Here is a 22,457-nt window from a genome sequence, read left to right on the forward strand (position 1 = left end):
AAAAAAAAAAATTAACCGCGCGTGGTGGCCTGTGCCTGTAGTCCTAGCTACTCGGGAAGTTGAAGTGGGAGAATGGTGTGAACCCAAGAGGCAGAGCTTGCAGTGAGCTGAGATCGCGCCACTAGACTCCAGTCTGGGCGACAGAGCGAGACTCTGTCTTGGGGGTAGGAGGGAAAAAACAGACAAAAAAGGTAAGGTAAATGCTTCAGAGTTCAAAATAAGAGAAAATGAACAGGGAATATAATAGCTAGATGGAATAAAACCTATGAAACCAAAAGTATTATCATCAGATTATAAAGTATTTAAACTTGTAATTTTCCATGGCCTGAATTAAGTAGCAAAGACTGTAGTACAGATGCCATAGTTCCCATTAAAGGTGAAAGAGTTGATACTTCAGTGTCCTAAAGCTAGCAAGTGGGGAGACTGTTATTAAGAGTAAAATATATATATATATATGTATATATACACAGACAGATACTAAGAGAGGGACACACACAAAAACACAGGGAGAGGAAAGAAATTCAACAGATTTTCCTCTGAATTATTAATGCAATATTAAGCCACAGTAAATCTCACAAAAGAGCAAATATTTTAAACAGTTTTATAAATATTAAGTATAAGGAGGTACACAAAGGTTGGCAAATGCCCAAGATATTTTTAAAATGTGTTCAGAAAGTCAAATTGAAAACAACCTAGGTATGTGTATTTTCTAAATCATTCCCTTGATGTACAGACCTAGCTAGCATAAGGTAACAAGGGCTTTTTTTAGGCCTCTGAATTCCCTGCAGTTGAATTACTGTGACAAAAGCAATAAAAAGAGGCCAAGTAAAAATCAGTCATATTATATTGCTGAAATTTAAAAACCTCATTCCAGAACTTTAAAACCAGTTGTGTTCACAAAAACAAAGACACAGTTCATAAATATTCTTGTGCAAATAAACCCAAACAAAATAGGCACTTTGATATTTGTGAAAAGCAGGTCAAGAGAAATAAATAAAATCATAAAATTATCTAGTTTGCTCTGTCATTCATCAGACAAAACTACTCGTTCAAGGGCATACTGACAGATTTGTGGCTCCAGGATCTTGAGTTTCTTTTCAATAGATCCTAAAATAAAAGCTATAAAATATGACATTTTCTGAGATAAAATGCCTTCTTTGGGTCTGTTGCTATCTGCTGAACATTACCTATCAGTTGGGATTGAGACAGTGTTAAAGCCTGATATTGTTAAAATAAACCAGGTGTACCTCTTAAAAATACAGACAGAGCCACTGATCTAAGTCAGTGCAGTAAAAACAAGCAGTGCCTAAATATTTGGTTCAGGACTACAGTTTCATTTTTATATTTCAGTATGAGAGAATACAGGAGGCAAGCAGGAAATAGCCACAATCAGCTGAACTGGGAACAACCAAACACAAAAGCAGGAATTGGCCTCTAAGTCAAAAGGAGTGTACCATCATTTTATCTAGAAGAAAAGTTTCTGAATGACAAAAGGAAATAAAATAACAAGTATGTTCTTCAAGAAAACCCTAGTGTAGTAATATGCTGCCCTGATCCCACCAGGGATTAGGCACAAATAAATATTCTTTTTAACACCCACTGCCTCAATCCCAACTGATAGGTAATGTTCAGCAGACAGCATTGGAGAAAACACTGCAAGGGGAAAGGACTTTGCTTCCCAGCCTGGTGCATTGCTTGGCAGGCTTTCCCAGCACCAGGATGCTGCAGTGCATGACAATAGACAGCTTTCCCCAGCACTCTCTTTTGGACAGTTTGTAGAACACAGCCTCTAGCAAAATGCCTCTATGAACATCTTTCTATGGTATCCTAGAGGACAGATTTCTGGCAAATTCCATCAACTTCTCTGCCATCCAATAACCTATGGATATACCCTCTCCAACAAGACCTGATCTCAGCCTGGGATAGTCCTCTTCTTTGGGTGCTCAATTGTAGTTCTAGAAGTAGTGACTGTTTATTACATCTATTTCTATATTCTGTAGCACTTTCTGTACTTCCTACTAGCTCTGTTACAGTAAATAATCCTTTACAGTAAACATTCTCTGCTCAAATTACTGCATGATTTCCTGACTGGACCCAGATTTATATAATCCGAAGACCAGAAAGACTACACACAAGCCACTGAAATAAAGACAGAAGTTGAGCAATAAAATTAACTAAAATACAACAGATACTGATACTTGGCCAGACAAAGCATCCACAACCTCCTCAATTTAACTTAAATTACTATATCACACAAACAGCCTCTCATCCTTTTCATTTTAACTTCTAAGTATTTGGGTGCGGGGAGGGTATCTGCTTCTTGGCAAAATTTTGAACACTTCTTACCACATTTTCTGCGTTAAGAGAGCTGTCATGCTGATCAGAGAGGGGAAGTTAGATGCCAGCAGTGACTAAGAGTACTGAGAGTGGCAGTTATCAATTCTACCACCTTCAAGTTCCTACCTAGGACAATACATCATACAAACTTTTAGACAGGAGGATGCCTTAGTGGCTTCATCTACAGGAGTTGGCTTGAAAAGAGCTTGTTAACTGAAGCACATGTTTTTTCTGGTGCCCTTGCTTCTCTCCTATAAACTTACATGATTATTAACACACATGGGAAATGACAAAATAAAACCACTGAAAAACTCCTTAAATTTCACGTTGGCAGGGGTAGGCAGGCTAAAAATACAAATTCACAAAGGAGCTATTTGCAGAAAAACAATTTTACAATAAAGCAACAGTAAATGACACTAAATAAATCACATACTTTGTCACTGTATTAAAATGCAATACACTCACCACCACAGAAGAGTGGTAACTGTCAGAAAGACAGCCTTATGACTCTACAGGGGCATACGTTGTTTGTGCTGGGTCAGAAGGTTATACGTGTTCTGGAAAAACAAAAACACTTTCAATGATAGCAATTTTTTGTAATTTGTGTTATCCAATGACATTACTATAAATTCTCCTTTAACAACTCGAGAGCATAGAGTGGAAATGCATTTTTGTGTACTTACAGTGAATGCACAGGGATATTCTTTCCTACTAAGAATAAAGACTATGTATAATTTTTTAAAGCACAAGGCTCTTTCCTCCAAACTGGTAAGAATCTTTGCAGCAAATTCACAAAGACCTCAACTTCTGTCTGCTTTTCTGCAATTTAAATAGCTGTTAATTTTGTCCCTTCCTCCAACATATTGCCGAAGAGACTTCAAGACAGGTATTTTTCCTTTCTCCTGTTGGACTTACTCAAAATCATCATCCTCTTTAGCAGAAATTTTCCAGTGCATTCAATAAGTTTCTAGATTAATTTCACTGGGGAGGGAAGTTCTATCATTTCAAATTTAGAATATATCTAAAACTATAGCCCCTCACCTTTCAGACCAGGTACTCTTCAATTACTCCCATTCCCCTTAGTGAAAAGCCCTTTTGTGAATATCCCTATCCATTTTTGCTAGATTACTGCAATGAACTTCAAGATGATCATACCTGTAGTTGTGCCAGTTTCAATGGCATCCTATATGCCATTTTGATTCATCTGCCCAGTATATAACTTTTATCAATAAAGAGGCTCCAAAAATCCAGAGGTACCCCCAAGATTCTACGAAAATGGGAAGAAATCTCACTTGGCAGGACTCAATGCTGCCCCCATTTAAACACAGCTGCACTAGTTGTATCAGTTTTATAAATGTCATCTTAATATTTTGTTGGGGACAGGCTGTTTAGAAGTCATTTCCATAAGGATTCAAATGGCCACAGTGTATTTACCTGTATTAGTTTTCTATCACTGTCACAGCAAATTAGCATAAACTTTAATGGCTTAAAACCACACAAGTTTATTATGTGATAGTTCTGGAAGTCAGAAGTCTGACACACGGGTCTCATGATACAAGTCTCACCGGGCTAAGATCAAGGTGTTGGGGAGACTGTTCCTTTCTGAAGGTTCTTTGGGAGAAATCTGTTCCCTTGTATCAGTGTCTAGTGTCCATCTGCTTTTTTTCTCTCTCTCTCACGCCTCATGGCCCTCTCTTTCCTCCGTCTTCAAAGCAAGAATCATGGGGCTGATTCCTTTTCCGCTGTCTCTCTGGTTCTTTCACTCTGCCTCCCCCTTCCATTTTTAAGGACCCTTATGATTACACTGGGCTCATCGGGATAATCCAGGATAATCTTCCTATCTTAAACTGATTAGCAACTTTAATTCATCTGCAACCTTAATTCCCCTTTGCCATATAAGGTCACATATTCGCAGGTTCCAGGGATTAGAACATGGACCTCTTTGGGGGGCTACTATGCACCAACCACACTACCCAAACTTTGACTCCTACTCTTCAGGGTAATGCTGTTCCATAGGGAATCAGACACAATCCATCTTAAATATGTATACCGGCAGCCCAAATCCATCCCTTCTTCTCCCATTTCTCATCCAGCATACAGGTGAAGAAACAATATGGCAAAAGGATCAGCAGCAAGAAATATGCTTATTATTCCTTGACAGACGTGGAATTTATTTTCTCTTACAGGCAAATAATACAAGGTTATGTTCTTAAGATAGTCTCAAATCCTCTAACTGAAGCAATAACTATGTATAAACTAACAGTGCAAGAACATCCTGAAGACCCTGAAACTCAATTTTAAGTAGCAACTGGAAACACTGCAAAAAATGAAACTATCAATTGTCTGGTATGGTAATTATCAAGCCACACAATCATTTTCCTCTTGTTTAAAAAAAAAAAAAAAAAAAAAAAGGGGGTATGCTCAGTCCCAACATCTGAGAACAGTTTCACACAAAAAAGTTTTCATAATTTTTTTTTTTTTTTTTTGAGATGGAGTCTTGTTCTGTCACCAGGCTGGAGTGCAGTGGCACGATCTCAGCTCACTGCAACCTCTGTCTCCTGGGTTCAAGTGATTCTCCTGCCTCAGTCTCTCAAGTAGCTGAATTACAGCTACCACACTCAGCGCCATCACACTCAGCTAATTTTCTTGTATCTTTAGTAGAGACAGGGTTTCACCATGTTGGCCAGGATGGTCTCGATCTCTTGACCTTGTGATCCGCCCGCCTTGGCCTCCCAAAGTGCTGGGACTACAGGCATAAGCCATCACGCCCGGCCAAGTTTTCATAATTTCTAGTATCTTACTCTATTAGAAGAAACTGTGCCTAAACATAAACTTCAAGTTTAAAACTGTTTACAGTTCATTCCTAATTCCTGACCTTACTTTTAGGATAGTAGAAAGCTACCATACAGATTCATTCTGAGTGCTTACAGAAGTTCAGTTCAATAGAGTAAGACCCTGTATATGATGGTCCATACCTTTTCTTAGCTGTTGGCATCCAACAGGATATAGTAGTAGATTCAAAACTGTCACTTCAATGCAGGAGGATTCCAGGTTGGGCCTCAAGAGGGAGCATCCTTTTTTTTTTTTTTTTTTTTTTTGAGATAGAGTCTCGCTCTGTTGCCCAGGCTGGAGTGCAGTGGCCGGATCTTGGCTCACTGCAAGCTCCGCCTCCCGGGTTTACGCCATTCTCCTGCCTCAGCCTCCCGAGTAGCTGAGACTACAGGTGCCCGCCACCTCGCCTGGCTAGTTTTTTGTATTTTTTAGTAGAGACAGGGTTTCACCGGGTTAGCCAGGATGGTCTCGATCTCCTGACCTCGTGATCCGCCCGTCTCCGCCTCCCAAAGTGCTGGGATTACAGTCTTGAGCCACCGCGCCCGGCCTGGAGCATCCTTTTAAAAACAGATTCCCCTGCAGGTAAATGACTTTTGTGTATCACAAAAAAATGAATGTGAAGATACACTAGATAACAAAATATTAACACATTTAGGAGCAGGACCTGATTTTTTTAATGCTCCCACAGTAGAAGGCACTACAGGTTATGAAAAGAAATCAGCAGGCCCTGACCTTTATAAATAAGCTTTGGGGTAACAATGAGAAAGAGATCCAGAATCAAACATATTCATGAAAGTCTGAACTCACAGCCTTTATTTTACCATTGGCCATTAACCTTTCTATGACCTACCTTAGTTTTAAGAATCAAATGAAATAATGTACATATTTCATTTGATTCTTAAAAATTTAATAATTTTTATCTAGCACCGAGTAAAACAAATCAACGTTACTGGTAACTGAAAAATACTCCTTTAAGATCCAAAGATTAAAAACAAACTAATGAAAGTCTTTATATAGTGTATCAGTTCTATAGTCTTAGCGAATTACCCAGCATAACTCAACCACTTCTTAGTGGCTCAGGGTCATTATGAGGAATATTATGATAATGGTATGCCAGGAGCACCTCAGAGACCAACACACACAGTAAAAGCATTCCACCATCTGGAATTGCTTTGCTCTCTCACTGCAGTAATTTCTCGTTTCTTTTTTGTGTGACTAGATGATTCAAATCTGCTTTATTTTACACACAACTATGTTGGGTCTAATGTGACTCCACAGTCTGTCCCTGACTATATAGGACACATTCTCCTTGCTTTTCCTAGGCCTTCTGTTGTTATTGTTAACTCCTCACTCACTACCTACAATATTGGTAAGAGACCATGAGGTTATAAGTCCAAGTTTGGCCTCTACTGAAAGTGGATATTGCTTCTAGGTTAGGTTCGTCACTTTCTGTCAAGTGTTAATTGATCTCATAATCTCTGAAAAGTAGCATATGACTCACAAAATAATATATAACTTTTATTACTGATTATTAGTGCAACTACCATTAATTAAGCACTTACAGCATAAAGCTTTGAGGTGTTTTAAGTATATTAACACATTTCAGTCTTCATAAAATTTTTTGTAACAGCATTACTTTTAGGGATGCGAAACGAAGGAAAGGGATTAAATAACTTCCTTAACCTTTTACAGCTAGGAGGAGGCAAAACTGGGGTTTAGTTCTAGATCTATCTCACATTAAACCCTATTTCTTTCAACAATGTTGATTGCTGAGTCTGATACCACCATTTTATAGAAAATAAAGCAGATTGAGGAAATCGAAGTCACTTTGAATTTTAGCTCATGCATCTATAAAACAGGAATAATAGTACTTTCCTACCTCTTTGACAAGACGCAAAGTTACATGAAAATGTGAAAAGTATCAAATTTAACAGGGTCTCATGCTGACTACAAAATGCCAGGAAGCACCATTCCCACAGAAAGTGTCAGTTTTCCTGAAGCAGTACAGGGAATGCCATTTATTATATTCTATGTGAATATACACGCATATATATATTAGTGTATACACATACACATACATGTATACACATACATATATTAGTGTGAAGTGAATTAATTTTATTAAGTGCTGCCTAGATACAATAAAACCAGTGATTACTCGACAGTGATAACTGAACAAGTCCTTAACAACAACAACAACAAAAAAAGCTTATATAAAGCCTTTTTGTCATAAATAATGAGGTAATTAAACTACTTTAAGTCCAAGGGGATTACCTCCCTTTCCTTTAAAGCCAAATCAACTGCATGAATGGTTATAATTCACAGATATTTATATAGATCATTGTAGAAATGCCTAAATCTTTCCATTTCTAATTTCTCTGGTTCATAAAAAAATAAAGGTTCAAATTACTCTATTTACAGGGAAACGTCAAGCCCATTAAAATGGTTTAGATGCATTTAAAATAATTCTTTCACAATGGGATTTACAATGCATGTTAAATCAGTATAGAACACTGGTAGGCTTTTCCTTGAAACTAAAATTAGAGTGGCTGCCTTTGCATGTTCCAAAATTTGTTCTTATACAGTTGAGTATGAAGACTGACCAGAAAATTTTAAATCTGCTCTAGCCACCAAGAGCCTATAATGAAAACTTAGAATACCAAGACTTACAGGAGTAACAGAGATAAACCATCCTTCTAAAACAAAGACTGTTTTGCATTTGCTTTTTGAGCTATGACATTTCTAAATAGTTCCTTCTATTCAAGGCCCAATATTTTAAATATGGACTACAAAGATATAATGATATGTAATCAGAACAAAACCTCTATACTACTTAAGCAATAGCAGTGACAGAGACGCACTGACTGATCCACCCACCAGCACACCTGTGGCTCCCATAACCAATACCTAAACACCCATGTGCTTGGCTGTACAAATGTAGACATCCCCTAACAATGTTAAGCCAAGGCCTTACCACAACCTTGGTTACTTAAAGCACCACTTCCTAGCACAGATGCAACCAGGTCAGAGAAAATGCAAGCACTCACATTTTCCATTCTTCTATCACCAAATGCATCTGCCTTATATGGCAGCAAGACATAAAGCTGGACATTTCTCGTGGTGTTTTCATTTAACACAGAGTTCCCTCAGAATTAAAAACCATACAAGCCCTAGATGATAACATCCCTGTTAACCTGTTTCTCCTTTTCTTTATCCGTATTTTCTAGTCTTTCCACAATAAATTTCTACTGCTGTTATACAGGGAAAAAAGCAAAATCAAATAAATGAGCTTTTACTTATTATGTTCACAATATCTAGGAAAGTATAATTGACCAAAGAGAGAATCACAGGAGCTCAGAAATGGGTCAGTGCAAATGAACCACTGTTAAAAATAAATCTAAACCATATGAACGTAGGCAGCATATACATACCACCCTAAAAATAAATGACATGAGGTCGGGCAAGGTGGCTCACTCCTCTAATCCACTTTGGGAGGACAAGGCAGGAGGATGGCTTGAGCCCACGAGTTTTGAGACAAGCCTGGGCAACACACTGAGACGCCTATCTCTACAAAAAATGAAAGGAAAAAAAACACATTAGCCAAGCATAGTGGCACATGCCTGTAATCCCAGCTACTGGGGAGGTTGAAGTGGGAGGATTGCTCGAGGTCAGGAGGTGGAGGTTGCAGTGAGCCGAGATCGCACTACTGCACTCCAGGTTGGGTGACACAGCAAGACCCTGTCTCAAAAAAAGCCAAAAACAAAAAAAACAAAACTCAAATCCCAAATTTAGCATAGAATGTCTGGAAAATAGAGAGAATATATCATTATTCAATAAATTATATGCCACTATTTAAAAAAATACATATATATATATAGCTTGAGAAACCTTAAATGATCTGCAGAAATACCTGCTAAAACTAGCTACACAGGCTAAATAGGTAGTACCGTTTACACAATAACAGTGTGTATTTACAGCCCCCTTGGATCTAAAGGAATTTTCACCATATATTTACCTGGTATCCCACCAACACCTTCTTCTCTTGTTAAAGATTCTGACTTTTACATTCATTCCATTTACTTGTTATTCAATAGAATTCTGACTGACATTTTTAATATGCATGAATATACTGTTTCTGTTTATATGTAAGTCCGAAAGGATTCATACCAAACTGTCAAAAAACCATTACCCCAGCAAACCATGAGGAGCAGACACGGATGATGGGGGCCTGCTTGTTTAACTTCATTTAATTTAGTAATTTAAATCTTATTTCTGTATATACAATCATTTTTCAATAAAAAGATTAATGACCACATAAAATATTGCATGCCACAACATTTCCTTCTAGATGACACAAAGGGATCTAAATTCAACCCCTGAATAGGTTTCCTATGTTAAATATACCAGCATAGGCTATAGATGCAGACACCAAACTCCAGATACCAGGTATCCTTTCTAAACACTGAACGGCTAATACATGCAGGGCTGACCCTTGCCCAGAATGGATCATTTGTCATGGCAGCTGCTACCCATCACCACTACCATCCCAACTCTTCCAACTCAACTGTTAATTATGGACTCTAGCAGATGTCTTCACATAACCCCATAGTTCTCTCCATTCACTTACACACTAATCATCAGGTCAGAAAAGGAACCAAAAAGCCCATTTCAGCTTTCAAACTTTATTTTCCCCTACAAGGAAAGACCACCTACTTTTTACTTTTCTTCCTTCAAAGTGTTGTCACAATGGTTGTAATAGTCGGAAACTAAATGCTCATTAGTAGGGAATATAGTTAAATCAATTAAAATTGATATACAATCTACAGCTGTAACTACATATAATATACTCTGAGGCTGAAATTTTTTTTAAGAATGAAGTAGTTCTTTATCTCCTCACTGTCATGTGAAAATCCAAGTGAAAAAACAGCAGTGTCTCTCATCTTTATGTAAGTGGAAAGAAAAAGAAATTTATTCATATTTCTTTGTACATACAAATAAAATAATAGTTTCTATTATATCATTCTAGAGATAAATGACTACTTTCCAGGGGGAAAATGGGAGGCTGTTGAAGACACATTTTCAGTTTATATATTTTTTGTATCACTTAAAATTTGAAACATGACCATTTTTAAAGTCAGTGAATTATTTTAAACTCGCTTACACCTTGTATCTTCAAAGAAATATTTATGATTAATATTTTATAAAGCTAAAGGCAGGTAGACTACAAACGGATTAGTCTGAGAATCAGTCTCATTCCTTTATGAGCACGCATTCTAACATTCCAAAAAGAAAACGTCTCCTCCCATCACCAAGATATCCTACGCTCACAATTCCTAACAGAATTATACTTTTACTTTCTAAAGCAAGAATCATCACTTATTAGTTAGCTAAACTGTAAACAACACAGGGCGCAATGGCAGACAGAAGAAAAAACTGTAACTTCTGCATGACAACCATTAATATCGATAGATTATTTTAAGAAAGTCTGAAATTTCATATGAACTCTTCAGCAATGTAAGAATTATGTATAACCTGTGTGAGGGCATTTCAGCTGATTGTACAACTGGAGCTTCCTGATATCACCAAAAGAAATAAAACAATACTAAAATATAGACAGAGTTGTACTCCATCTTTCACATCTATGTAAGCTTTAAGAAACTATAAGATCAGAGAGTTTATGAGAATACTGCACTCATTAGAAAACTTGTCTGACTCAACAGCATGGAAAATAATTCACATGGTAAATCATTATTTTTTTTTAATTTATATACAGTACCAAGAAAGGATATGTGCACACAGAAAAACAACACTGATCTGTCTTAAATAAACAACATAATTACCTTATAATCTGAAAACAAAGAATTCATGATAGCCCACAAGAAATTTAGTTCTGTTATGGACACACACAATTAAAAATTCTAACAAGCTAGTGCGTGTGTGTGTGAGAGAGAACGAGAGAGAGAGACACAGAGAGAAACTAAAATCAAATATACTGCTTAAATACCATTGAAAGGGGTAGTTTACCAGGGATCATTTTCATACTTATTTACCCATACTTCCTGAGCACAAGACACAAGGAACAGTAAGACATAGTTTGTGCTTCAAGTATCTTATATAATCCAATTACAACTGTTAGAGTACTCAAAACAAATTTAGAGTAAAAAGTATCATCATAGTTTAAACAGCTGTATGAATGTGCAGGAGATTTTACTACTACACTACACAGACTGGGAGGTAGGGGCTCTAGGGAAATATGGTGTACGCTGTATAAACTAGACTTTTACATGGAGGACTCCTAAAGGCAGAGATGGGAGAAAGAAAAAAATTCCAAGAAATGGAAATGCATGAGAAACAAAAAAAGTAAAGTAAAACTGAAGTTTACATTCTCTTTGGAACAGCTGCTGGAACATAAAGAATATAACTTAAAGTTTAACTAAAACAAGAAATAAGTTTTGAAAGGGGCACTGAAGTCAAAAGGGAACACTGAGGAACTCGGGCTTTCTTCCAGAGTGGATCAGGAGCCACTCGGCAGAGGCGCAGTGGTCAAGAACACAGACTTGCAAGAAGACATGTTGGGATTCAAATTCCAGCTCTTCTACCTACTAACAACTCCTTCAAGATCATGAAGTTCCAATTTCTTCACCTGTAGAATGGGGATAATATAAATTATAATGACCACATGAGAACAAAGGATTCACCACATTGACTGACGTAAAAACACCCAAGTGAATTTGTTTTGTTTGCTTGTCATCAAGCAGGGAACCTGATCAGGACTACATTTAGGACAATTAATAAGCAGTATTCACAATGAATGGCAAACCAAGAGATTAATGTCTCTTGTTGTGTATATGACTACTGGAAGAATTAAAAAAAAGATAAGCGAAATCAGGAACCACAATGCCGTAAGATGACCAAAAAAAAAATTCTAAGAAAAGGAGAGAGAGAAGAAACAAGGATGACCTTTTGATTTTGAGTCTAGATGACTAAGAAAATGCTAAGGTCATTAATACAAACAAGGAAGAAGAATCAGGCTTGCAAAAGAAGTTTAATTCTGAATCTACTGATTCAAGATTACAAAATTACAGCTACTAAGTTGATCAGGGAGAACAACGTTGGTAAATCTGAAGCTTAGGAATTAAAATAAGGCCGATGATACAGAATTGGAAGCCTCAGCAAAGAGGGTGTGGGGAATGAGCAGTTGAAACCATGGATCTGTGTGGGATTGCCAAAGCAGAGAACGAATTCCAAAAAGGAAAAGAACTAAACCTAAGGTAACACCTAAAGGCAACACCTATCTGAAATTCAGGAAGTGAGAGAGAAAAATGAACAAAGGCCCCAAGAAGGGTGAGTTGGAGGTGCCAGTTTGTGAAAGTCACCAAGACAGACCTTCACAGCATTTCACATTCTGCAGCTCTTTCAATGCTCATTATAACTTTAGATTATAAACTGAACTGACTTCACCAATTGGTAATACGATTATCATAAAAGGTTTTTAAGAGTCTGCAAGTTACGGAAGAGCGCTCGGTAGAAAACACAAAAGAGTGTTTTATGCAAATTAGTGTTTAAGCCCCAAGAATATTTTAAGCTCTAGAAATCATACATGATGCATGTCTTGTATCAAGACATAAAGTTGATTTATTTCTGGCTACCCGTGCATATGTGTTTCAAAAAGGATTTTCAGGTTAAATTGGAAAATACGCTATTTCTTCCCATCAGCAATATCTCTCATTAATTTTTGCGAATATACATACACATAGTGTTCGATTCCCAACCCTTCCCCACTTCAACAGCTTTTTGAAAAACCTTACCATATTCTAAAAGCGTCTTTAGGGGGCTGAAATATTTCTGTGTTACCTAACTATAAAACCCACTCACATCCAACATCCAATGTTAAGTTACCAAGAGATAATCAATGGCAGATACGCCACTTAGGTATGAATCCAATTACCATCCTTAACAATTGCCAGTAAAATGTCAAAGCTTTTCCTATATTTTGGTTTCTTCTCAAATACAGATTACAACTGACCATGCTTTATTAATTTTAGTATTTGTCCCATTTATTTATTTATTTATTTATTTATTTTTGAGACAGAATCTCACTCTTTTGCCCAAGCTGGAGTGAAGTGGAGCGATCTTGGCTCACTGCAACTCCGACTCCCAGGTTCAAGCAACTCTCCTGCCTCAGCCTCCCGAGTAGCTGGGATTACAGGTGCCCACCACCACACTCGGCTAATTTTTGTATTTTTAGTAGAGACGGGTTTCACCATGTTGGCCAGGTTGGACTCGAACTCCTGACCTCAGATGATCCACCTGCCTCGGCCTCCCAAAGTGCTAGGATTACAAGCGTGAGCCACCACGCCCGGCCACCACATTTCTTCCAACTAAGTAGTTGCCACATCTAATGGAAAATGAAAAAAGATTAATAAACCACAATATTATGCCTGTCATTATGCATTTTAAGGGACTACCAAATATTTTTAAATACCAAGAATGATATAAGTAACTTTTAATCTTTTTAGACTTTTTTAGGGCCCTCTTGGTATTCTTTCTAGCACATTAGTTTACAAGTTCAACTACATTCATAAAAATGTTTACTGATGTGAGATTATCCTTCTGAGTTTGTAAGGAATATGCAGCTGAGAGCTACAATTTACAATAATATCCCAATTTACCATGGCACCCAGCAGTGTCTAAAGTAACACAAATCCCCATCTTCTTGGTTAACAGCATAAGATCAAGGAGTTTAAAATTTTAGTAATATGCCACCAGAAACCTCATCTAAAAAAATACCATTATCGTTTCACACTATATTCTCTAGACTATTTTAAATGCATGTGATTATATTCATGTAGTTATTTTGTAAGGAACATTTCAAAGACAGCTGAAAAAAACCGTAAGGGCAACAATTTTATAAGGCAGTTTTCATTCACAGGAGGTAAAACAAGAGCAGAAAACACAGGTTCTTGGATTAAGTACTCCTGAATATAAACACGCACTATTACACACAAAAAAAAAGGGGCAGTGGGATCTTGAGCAGTTTTCTCTCTCAAAGCTTCTGTTTATTACTCTATAGAATGAGAAGTTATGTTGTTGTTATGAGAAATATATGAGCATATTATGTTGTTACTCTATAGAATGCCAGTTATGTTGTTGTTATGAGAAATATATGAGCATATTATCACCAAAAATAACTAAAATGTCACGGATATATTTTATTCCTTTCAAGCAGTTTCTAAATAATAAAATACACAATTTGGCTTAAAATTTCAGGCTATGCATGTTTAGAACCTGACGTTGTTCGTGATTATCTTCCTCAGTTGTTCTTTCCCTGGAAGCTAGCACCAAGATGAACACACAGTACATTTTTAATAAATATAGGCTAGTGATTAAATTAACAAAGCCTCCAGCTCTTCTGCACACAGAAATACAGCATACAATGGGGATTACCTACATTTCTGTCTTACTAGTAGGCAGTGCAGTATCACCCTTCCACTTCCAGTTTACTCCCTATGGCTTACTTACCAAAATATTTAATCCCCGTTGCTTTTTTTTGTCTCAGGCTAGGGCCACTAGCTTTCTACCTTTCCTACCTTATCTTTCCTTCACATATTAGCTACTTCATGTTAAAGTAATTACAAGTGTTCAACTGACCATGTGGAATTAAAATTTACTTCGAAAATATGAACTCAAAAAAAAAAGTAAACTAATTCAGCAACCTTATGTTTTATGGAGTCATCCAGCCTCATGTAAACTACCATTAAGCAGTATGTAAACATTATTACTCAATCTGCTTAATACGAAAGTAATCTCGTCGGGCCTCCGACATCCTGAAAGTTTTGCCACACTGTTTCAAAATATTGGCTTGTAGACCTTTTCAAAGCTACTGATTACTGAAAACTTGGCAACCATGTTTAACAATAAAGAAAAGCCTTCCCCGAGCCTACGTAGATTGGATTCTCTAATACATAGTAATAATGTTTTCAAAAAGAATGAGGCGAGTAATAAAATGGAGGAATATCCATGATGCATTGTTGGCTAATAAAACGTTGTACTGTACTATGTATGATCCCAATCTTGTTTCTAAAGCACACTCATTAAATGCACAGAAAAAAAAAATTCTGAATAACTACCCACCACACTTGGCGAGTGGCTAACCTAGGTAGTAAGAAGGGGAAATATGGGGGAAAGGGCTCGAGAGAGGGCAGGTTTCTTCATTGTTTGGCTGCTTCATTTTTTCTCAAACAGCACGCAGTACTTTTGTAATTAAAAAATGATAAATGGAGGAAAAACACTGCTAAACGCATACTTTTTCCTCCCTAGCACATTCTTCTGATTTGTAATGTTAAAAATATAGCTCTAGTTTCTCGATTCTAAAAAGAGCACACACGAAAACAAAATTAGAGAAGTTCCAAAAAATCTTGGATTTGCAAAATTACTCCCTCGGGTTCTCCCCGTGGGTCCTCTCCATGCCGGTGTCTGAAATCCCCCAAGCAAGCGGGCACAGCACTTCTCCTGAACGGTAGTAGACGCTCACAAACACAAAAAGAGCCCTGGGCGCCTGCTATAACCTCTCAGTCCCCTCCCAGCACCCGAGGCTTCCCCGAGCCTACGTAGATTGGATTCTCTTCCTCCAAAACCAAAACAACAGAAGTCACTGGGCGGATCCAAAACGGCCCTAAGGGGCCCGCGTGCATCTCACGACGCCAGCCTGGGGACTCTGGTCCCCAAGCCCAGGTCAGAGCCGAAGGACGGGCCTGACGACGCGGCGCCCCGGCCTCCCTCGGGCCCCCGACCTCCCCGGCCCCAGGGACCCCGGCTCCAGACCTCCAGGCTTCGCTGGGCCCCTTTCGACTCTCCGACCTCCCGAGTCCTCTATCCCGGGTCCGTCCCTCCCTCAACCTGCCCCGCAGCCCCTCCGTTTCCCGGCCCCCGACCTGCCTGTCCTTAGGTCCCACTGCCCCCGACTCTCGGCTGCCGTCCCCGTGGCTCGCTAGCCTCCGAGCGTATCCCAGTCGCCCGCCCGGCCACAGCACGCGGGACGCGCACACCCCACGACCCCGAGCCCCCGCTGGCGGCAGCGTTACCTGTGGCGCGGGCAACGGCGCGCAGGCCAGACGCTAGGACTCGGCGGGGTCCGCAGCAGCCAGACGCCGCCACCACCACAATAACAACACGGACACCACCGCCGAGTGGAGAGGCGGGGCCCGGACCCGCGACTGGAGCAGCCAGAGTCCCGGCCTCCGGAGCCGCCGGAGACAGAGCATGCGCAGAGAGTCACGGGCACGGGGGCAGCTCCCCGCGGACGCCAAAGTCAACAAGGCCGGGAGACGCCCCCATCTGGCCCCGCCCCCTCAGGGCTCGCTCCACCCCCCCAAGCCCAAACAACGCGAGGCCTGGGCGGGCCAGAAGACGACGGCTGTAGGGGAGATCCCGCGAGAGCGTGGCCTCCACCTCTCCTCTCCACCCCCATTTCCACGTTCGCGTATCAGCGCGGGGTTTCTGGCTTTTGGTGGTCTCAGAGCTACGTAGTGTCGGGGAGTAGACACAGGGTGTCCTTTGTGTTGAAGGACAGTGTCTTAAGGTGTGGAAGCGTTTTTGAGGTGTATTCCTGGGTTTGGAGGCGAACCCCCGAATGGTTACCGCCACAGAGACTTTGCGGAGGGCGCTCACTGGCTTAGGCGAAGGCTCAAGACTGTGCTGTTTTTTAGTGGCCCCTTGGCGTCCAGAAGTTCCCCCGAGCGCCCACCGTATGCACTCCCGCCGCCTGTGCCCCGCCCTACCTGTCAGGCGACCGGGGGCCTCAGCTCGGGGACGCCCGGAGTGGCCGCCTTCTCGCGTCTTGCTGACCCGGGGCTGGGGCGTGTGCTTCTCCTGCAGCGGACGGAAGATGCTGGGCCACGCAAGTTTCCCTGGGCTTGGTTAACCACCCCAAAACCCATTTCCAGAAGGAAAGGGTGTTGAGGAGGAGGGATAGAAAGTCGAGAAGAGGGCCGGACGGAGTGTCTCACGCCTGTAATCCCAGCACTTTGGGAGGCTGGGAGGGGGGTGGCGGATCACCTGAGGTCAAGAGTTCAAGACCAGCCTGGCCTAGGCCTACATGGTGAAACCCTGTCTCTACTGAAAATACAAAAATTAGCCGGGTTTGGTGGCACGCACCTGTAGTCCCAGCAGCTCGAGAGGCTGAGGCAGGAGAACCTCTTGAACCTGGGAGTGGGAGGTTGCAGTGCTGAGGTGGCACCATTGCACTCCAGCCTGGGCAACAAGAGCGAAACTCCATCTCAAGAAAAAAAAAAAGTCGAGAAGAGGAAAGGAGACATAGGGGCAGGCGAGCCGGGTAAACACTGCCACTAAGGATCCTAAGCAGAGAACATGCTGTTGGTACTTGTAAGACTCCTAGCAAACTGCATTTAATTTTTTTCAATTAGTTTTAGTGTACATAAAGGCATGTCTTTTCCAAATACTCTAATTTTTGAAGTGTTTTTCTTTCTTGTTCATTAATCTTTGTGCGTTTCTCTCCAGTCTCTAATAGTAGGTTGTGGCATGATTTGCTTCCATCATGTGAATTCTGTTGGGTTTTGATTTTCAAATAGGAGAGTGAATGTAAGCTGTCCTTACAGGTTACCTAAGGTAAGTTAGAATTAGAACGTCTTTACGCTAGAACTACTGCTTCCCACCATAACCAACCATCTGCAAAAGCGTTCAGAAAGAACATGCTAGGAAGGTCAAAAGCTTCAAATCACGAAATAAGAACTTGAAAACAAGAGCAAAATTGTTGCTGAGGCAGTCTGCCATTTAACTCAAAAGCTTCACTTTATTTAAGTATGAGTGCATATTCAGTGGACATTGAGCTCCGAACTGTTCAAAATATCTGCCCATCTGCATTCTGAAGTAGAGCTGCAGGTCACACGTATTAGCTCCATCTTTGGATTTCTGCCTGGACCCAGGGCACTCCTAACCGTTATGGGATCATATAACAATCTTACAGGATGAGTTTTCTGCTAGTCCAAGCAGAAATTTTGGCACATGAAAACATCTTACCATAAACAAAAAAAGTACAAATGGTAATAAGGAAAATAGCTAAAATGATTAAACAACTCTTACAGCCTTTTCCCCTGTTTTCTCTACATTTTTTCAAAACATATTTTCCTTTACTCTCTTCCTTCTGCTATGGGAATTTTTCAGGGTTCTAGACCTTTTTTCTTGTCTGCGGCTGTGAAGTTAAACACGGGTCATTTTTTAAATAAGACTACTAGTGAGTACCTTCTTAATAAACAAGACCAAGTGCTACTCTTGTGGGTGAGTAGTTGAACAGCAAGTAAAGCACTCTATCAACTCTAATTTTCCTGTGGTAGGCACACCCCATCTCCACCTTCACATCTTTTCTGATTATGCCTCCATACCTTACACACATAATTTACTTTTATTTTTTTTTAAAGAGACAGAGTCTTTTGCTCTGTTGCCCAGGCTGCAGTGCAGTGGTGTGATCTCTGCTCACTGCAACCTCTGCCTCCCGGGTTCAAGCAGTTCTCCTGCCTCAGCCTCCCAAGTAGCTAGGATCACAAGAGCGCACCGCCACGCCCTGCTAAGTTTTGTAGTTTTAGTAGAGATGGGGTTTTGCCATGTTGGCCAGGCTGGCCTCCAACTCCTGATCTCAAGTGATCCACCCGCCTCGGCCTCCCAAAGTGTTCGGATTACAGGCATGAGCCACCGCGCCCGGCTTCTTGTGTGTGTTCCTACTAAATTGTAGTCATGAAAGTTGAGCACATACCCAGTATGCTCACTGTTTCTCTCCAGGGCCTGATATAGTGGCTGCTACAACATTGATACTCTGCATTTGTTGAATGAGTAATTTAAATTTTAAGTTATCATCTAGAATCATTTAGAGATTTATTTAGACTTTGATAAATTTAGATAGCCCACACACAATTTATTCCTAGAGTTCTTGATACGTTGTTGCAGTAAGTTTGGTCCTTACAACAGCAATAACACTGTAATAACTTAATTCTTCGTACCAGATTGCTTCACTTTTTTTATTAAGCAGAAAATACCCAAAGTAAAATTGAGCTATTTGGGACTCCTTTCAGAATACTATGTAGGCCGAAGCACTGTTGTATCAGAAGTGCTCTGTTACTTGAATTCATAAGATATTCAACAAATAACTACTTACTAAACTAAATGGTATTCAGCATACAGCTATTCTCACCATGCTAGGAGTTCACATTTTTCATATGTGTGGCAGTTAGCACTGGTGCATGTTTCCTTCAGCCTCAGAAATGGAGGTGTCTGCGTGTTGCCCAGATCTACCTTGAAACCTGTAGTTGCTTCCTAACACCTAAGTTGTATAATGGGACTTGATTATGTTTTATAGAGCCAAGTCTGGTCCGTGAGGACCGAAAGGATTTCCTCATCATAACTCTAATTTGGCCTGCAATGTCTGGGGAAAACCCAAAACTAAAATCTGACTAAATATGGTACTGTTTTCTTCTGCAGTTTGATTTCCTTGTACCATTTTCAGTACAGTTAAATTCATCACCTCCCCCACCTCACCATCCCCCTCCCCCTGCAAAAAAAAAAGAAAAAGAAAAGCGAAAACAGAAGTATTTTCTCTCTTAAAGAGAATTGTCTTTGGCCAGGCACAGTGGCTCACGACTGTAGTCCCAGTCCTTTAGGAAGGGAGAATCATTTGAGCTCAGAAGTCACAAGATTTCAAGATCAGCCTGAGCAACATAGTGAGACCTCATCTACAAAAAATTTAAAAATACGTGAGTGTGGTGATGCATTCCTGTAGTCCCAGCTATTCCAGAAGCTGAGGTGGGAGGATGACTTGAGCCCAGGAGTTAATTACTAATTGGATGTAGTCTGCACAGGCAGATTTCATTTTCAGTATTAAAAAGGTCAGTAATTTCTGGAATATTCACTTGACAAATAATAGGATTAAATGTATCGTAAATTGCACATACAATCCCTCAAATACATAGATTCCAATGCTAGGATAACCTTCCAATCAAAGGAAATATAAATTATCAACAAAATGAATTTCTTTTAGAAAAATAAGCATTTATAATTTATTGTCTACAGTAAGCAAAAAGTGAATTTTAACTCAAAAATTAAAATTACTCTTATATGGTGCTCGATCTATGTAGATAACTTTCCTTTATTAAAAATTCTGCTTAAAAAAAAAAAATCATGGAGTGGAGAAAAAGAAAAACTTCTGCTTGTAAACTAAGTGCACCAAAACTGTGGATAAACGTATTTTTAATGTATATGTAAAATTTAATATTTTTTAGAGAATCTGTTAAAGTTCAATAAACATTTTCTGACACTGTGATAGATACTGAGGATATTGAAATAATACATGATGTAGCTTCTGTCTTAATAAACTTACATTCAAATAATAGAAGGTGGAAAGTGACCCTTGACATAATAGTAAGAGTACAAATAAAATGCTGTTGCTCCATAGTAGTGTTCCATGGCAGAAATCAAATTTGAATCAAGCTTTGAAATTTGAATAGAATTTTTGAATTATGGAGACAAGAGAACAATTATTTTAGGGACATGGAATATAAAAGAATAACGCTTACATAGATCATTTGTTTTCAAAGAGCAGAGATTAATCTGCTTTAGCTAGAACATAGAATGCAAAAAAAGATAATAGGAGATAAGCCTAGAAAGGTAGACTGCAGCCAGACTTTGATGGTCATTAGGTTGGATGCAACAGGCAACAAGGAGCCAAAACTTAAATGTTCACTTTTATGTAAATGTAGCTGACTCAAGTACCTTATATTAGAACTAAAAATTATGCTGTATATAACTATTACTGTAGTTAGGTAAAACCATTTCAGAGTCTGCTGTGTTTATTTATGAGTGTGTGTGTACATATTATATGTATGTATGTGTTTTTCTAAGTATGACATTTGAATTCTGAAATGAAGATGAAAAAGGCTTTGGTCAGTAAGCCTATCTTCCTTGGTCAGATACTGAACCACAGTAGTAAGTCCAGGCACTGAAATGATAATTCATATGTATGGATTCTTCTTTGCTCTAGGTTGATGAACACAGCAATTATGAAGAGTTGACTAGAACCAACTGATCTTTTTTTTTTAAATTCCACTAAATAAAGTAGTTTGCTAAAAATAATAGTAAAAGTAGGAGCTGTGACAACAAATTCATTCTTAGGGCAGAACAGACTATTAAATGAAAAATCCTAGAACAAAAGCTAGCCTAGATAATGAACATGGGTTTTTTGTTGTTTTGGGGTGTTTTTGTTTGTTTGTTTTTGTTTTGTTTTGTTTTAGCAAAAATATGTCAAAATGTTATTTAAATTCTGTGTTCTTTCAAGGAGATATTTACAGAAAGTGATCCACACCAAAGTCCCTGGAAAAGTGTTCAGTGTTACCCAACTTGAAGGTCATGGCTAAGTGATAAATGTAATCTAAAAAACACAGGTGGTTGGATCACACTGTTTCCACTGCCCCTGCTGCCAGGACTAGCTGTAAATCAGTGTGTAATATGAGCAGCATGTATTGCAGCTATCCTCCCTCCTTTCTTTTCTGTAACCTCAGTAAGCAGTGCCCTCAAGCTGCCTGCAGCTGTGTGGGTGCCCCCTCTATGGTATCATCCATGCCTTCTCCATCAGTGCTGTCCTTTGACCCCATCTTTCTTCTCCTTATCTGCAATGTGTCCTGCTGGACCCAGGACTCAGCTAGAACCATGTTAGAAAGACATGATTTTAAAAAAAGTTAATGACAAGATACTTAATACATGAAATCAGCTTTATTTCCTTCTGGGAATATTTTTATTTAAACAATTCTTTAAAAATCTACAATTTTTACAAAGGAATTAAATAATGATGTTCTATTATAGGGAATTTGAAGCCTCAGGAGTAAGCTAAGGCTAGATTGTTTTAGGCAGGAGGACTTTCTGTGTTCTTAGCTTCCCTCGGTTTCTAATTAAAAGGCTGAAAAATGAGATACATCTCTGACATAGTTTATACAGTGGGGCTCCCACGTCCATGGGTTCCACACCCTAGAATCAACCAACCATAGATGGAAAATATTCCCCCAAAAAATGGATAGTTGTATGTATACTAAACGTGTAGACTTTTTTTTGGTCATTACTTCCTAAACAACACATGCTGAATTTCCTACCAGAGACAAAAGTTTCAGTCTTATTTTTTATATACTTATATCTTAGGCAAGACTTTAATAAACCAAGAAATGGTTAATTTTAACAAAACATATGTTAATATACCATTAATGCCAGTGCATGAATCAGCTTACGGTTTTTAT

At 39.2% G+C, this 22,457-nt stretch overlaps 1 protein-coding gene across 7 annotated transcripts in view; it reads right to left on the reverse strand.

Annotated features, from left to right (window-relative positions):
* Positions 1-17,436, reverse strand: part of PCMTD1 (protein-L-isoaspartate (D-aspartate) O-methyltransferase domain containing 1) — an 82,835-nt gene extending 65,399 nt beyond the window's left edge. For 3 of the 7 annotated variants that reach the window (XM_015145338.3, XM_015145339.3, XM_077942722.1), the window contains exon 1: positions 16,254-16,435. The gene's annotated coding sequence lies outside the window, so the exon portion shown is untranslated. Of the gene's footprint in view, positions 1-2,802; positions 2,895-5,312; positions 7,056-16,253; positions 16,436-16,949 lie in introns of those variants that run through there. The other 4 variants (XM_077942720.1, XM_015145337.3, XM_077942721.1 and 1 more) reach the window with 4 other exon arrangements.
* Positions 17,437-22,457: the final 5,021 nt, after the last annotated feature.

This window comes from Macaca mulatta, chromosome 8, assembly GCF_049350105.2.
Source record: "Macaca mulatta isolate MMU2019108-1 chromosome 8, T2T-MMU8v2.0, whole genome shotgun sequence".
NCBI classification, from domain to species: Eukaryota; Metazoa; Chordata; class Mammalia; order Primates; family Cercopithecidae; genus Macaca; species Macaca mulatta.